A 2,420-nucleotide genomic window follows, 5' to 3' on the forward strand; every position below is an offset into this window, starting at 1 on the left:
TAGGAGTATTTGGATTTCTTGCAACTTTCTTTTTCTTTTGAAACCGTAGCAGAGACTACTTTAGTTAGAGAAGAAACTTTCCTTCGTGACGGATTCTTGGAGAGCTAATGGTTTAGAGGTAAAATCAAAGATGATACAGTGACGTGTAACTTATTTTTTTCAGTCAAGGCACTAACTGAGAATCTGGATTCGAGCAGACACCACATGGAAGCCCGTGTTGCAAACTGTGTGGCAGAGTGAGGGTGTGTGCTGCCTGGTGGGTGACGGACATGTGCGGGCAGCATGCGGTTTAATCTCGCACCTACCGGGTCCTCTGAATGGTGACGCCTTACTGTGGGGAGACATCGGAGACCCATTTTCTATCTCCGGTGTGTCGGGTACCAGGACTTTCAGCACGAAAAGGGATTACACCCCTCACGCGGAGGGGTGGCGAGTCTCCTGCCTGGTCTGTGGTTAGCTTTGTCGCTAAGAGGATTGCAGAGGCTTTCTGGAGCAGGGCGGGCTTTTACCGAGTGTTTGTTGAGTGAATGAATGAAATATGCCTCCAGAAAAATGAGCCCTTAAGCTGTCCCAGTTGAGTGGTTTTTGAATTCCACTTTTAAAAAGACACCTCCTGCCATCTCCGTGGATCCTGTTGTACTCGTTCTAATACCCTTTCTGACTAAGCTCGTTCTTTTCAGGTTAATCAGCATAAACTCCCTCATTTCCCTTTAATCCCCTCCAGATCACTGGAAGGTACTGGTTAGGTCACTTGCTCTCCTGCTGGCTAGTTCTGAGCCTTGCGGCCCAAACACTGGAATGCTGCTTTCTGCCTCTGAGCTTCCTCCACCTGAGCTGCATCCTGCATCCTGCGGACCAACCTCCCTGAGGCCATGCTGTTTTGGTGCTGGCCACTGACACTACTAACCAAATTCCAGCTCTTCTTTCGGAGCCTGTGTGTTGTGGTCCTGGCTGACCATCTGCCTGTGCATTAACTTGCAGAGCTGTAGGAAGCCAGTGCTTAGCTGCCTTCGCCTGATGCCTTTCTTCTGCCTGCGATGTTTACCTGTTCCTACCCACTCCCTCAATAGAAGCAAAAACAATTTTTCATTCTTCAGGGTTTAGCTCAGATGACATTTCTGCTATTCTAGCCAAATATTCTACTTGGAAGTGTGAACCTTGGCTCATTTATGCTGCTTTAGCTCTTAGTTTATATCCCACACATGACCGTCATACGTGGCCCGGTAGCAGAGTTCCTTTGTGTGTGTGTATCAGTGGCTCCTGATAGCAGATGAGTCTGATGAGGGCCAGGAGTGTGTCGGTGTCGTTAGAGTCCCTTTCGTATGGCAGGCATGCCGCAGATATGTGTTGACTGTTGTTCTTTCTTGATACTGTGACATATTGAAGTGTTTCATTAATTTGAAAAACCAGTTGAGAAATAACAAGTGTAGAAACATTTCCTCCTTTTGTTTTAGAATTTTCGGAGCCATTAGATAGAAGATAATAAAGGGTGTCATTGTTTTGCTTGTGCATATAAATGTAGTTGTCATTCTTTTGTCTCCAGAAGTATGAGTCAGGTGTCATCATTAGAACTACCCCTCTGCGCAGACGTGCATGGGTCTTCCCTCGGTCAGTGTCTGCGTGCTCACTGCGTGCACCTCTGTCCACAGGAAGGTCGCGTCGCAGGTCATGTGCCAGAGCATGTTGGAAGAGTGCAAGATGGTTGGATTCATCATGGAGAAGGGAATTCACACCATTATGGACTAAGCATTAAAAAAATTTAAATGTAACTTCGGTTATGGACATTGTCAAACACATGGGCAGACATGCAGAAGTTGATAGAACAGTGGATCGAATCCGTATGTCACTGTCACTCAGCTTTAATCACTGTCACTCAGCTTTAATCACTGTCAGCACATACCCTTCACCGTGCCCTCTCCTGGACTGTTTTGAAAAGTATCTCAGACATTTTTCGTTTCTTTTCTAAATACTTAAGAGGAGACATTTCTTGTATCACAATGAGGCATTCATTTATTTTAGAACCTTCTGTGTGCTTGGAATTATTCTGAGATTTTGGGATATAAGTGTGGATGAAATAAACCCTGCCCTTCTATTCTAGCATGGGGAAACCGAAAGTAAACTCGACAATTAATAACCAGAACAGGAAAAAATTTATTTCATGAAAATTTAAAACTTCTGCTGTCTACGGCCATGACCTCCTGAACAAGCTGGATCCCGTCTGATCTTGGAAGCTAAGCAGGGTAGGGGCTGGTTAGTGCTTGGATGGGAGACCACCTGGGAAGACCAGGTGCTGTAGGCGTAAAAAATAAAAAAATAAAGAGATCGTAAGATGACAAGGTCCTTGAAATCTGTGCAGTCAACCAAGGGTTGCCTTCCCCAAAACAAAACAAAACAAAAAAACAAAACCTTCTGCTTATCAA

The 2,420-nt window shown here is 45.1% G+C and overlaps 1 pseudogene; it reads left to right on the forward strand.

The window, feature by feature from the left end:
* Nucleotides 1-2,180: 2,180 nt before the first annotated feature.
* Nucleotides 2,181-2,299, forward strand: LOC111744327 (annotated as a pseudogene).
* The last annotated feature ends 121 nt before the right edge of the window (nucleotides 2,300-2,420 follow it).

Source organism: Pteropus vampyrus, unplaced genomic scaffold (assembly GCF_000151845.1).
Source record: "Pteropus vampyrus isolate Shadow unplaced genomic scaffold, Pvam_2.0 Scaffold132, whole genome shotgun sequence".
Taxonomy (NCBI): domain Eukaryota; kingdom Metazoa; phylum Chordata; class Mammalia; order Chiroptera; family Pteropodidae; genus Pteropus; species Pteropus vampyrus.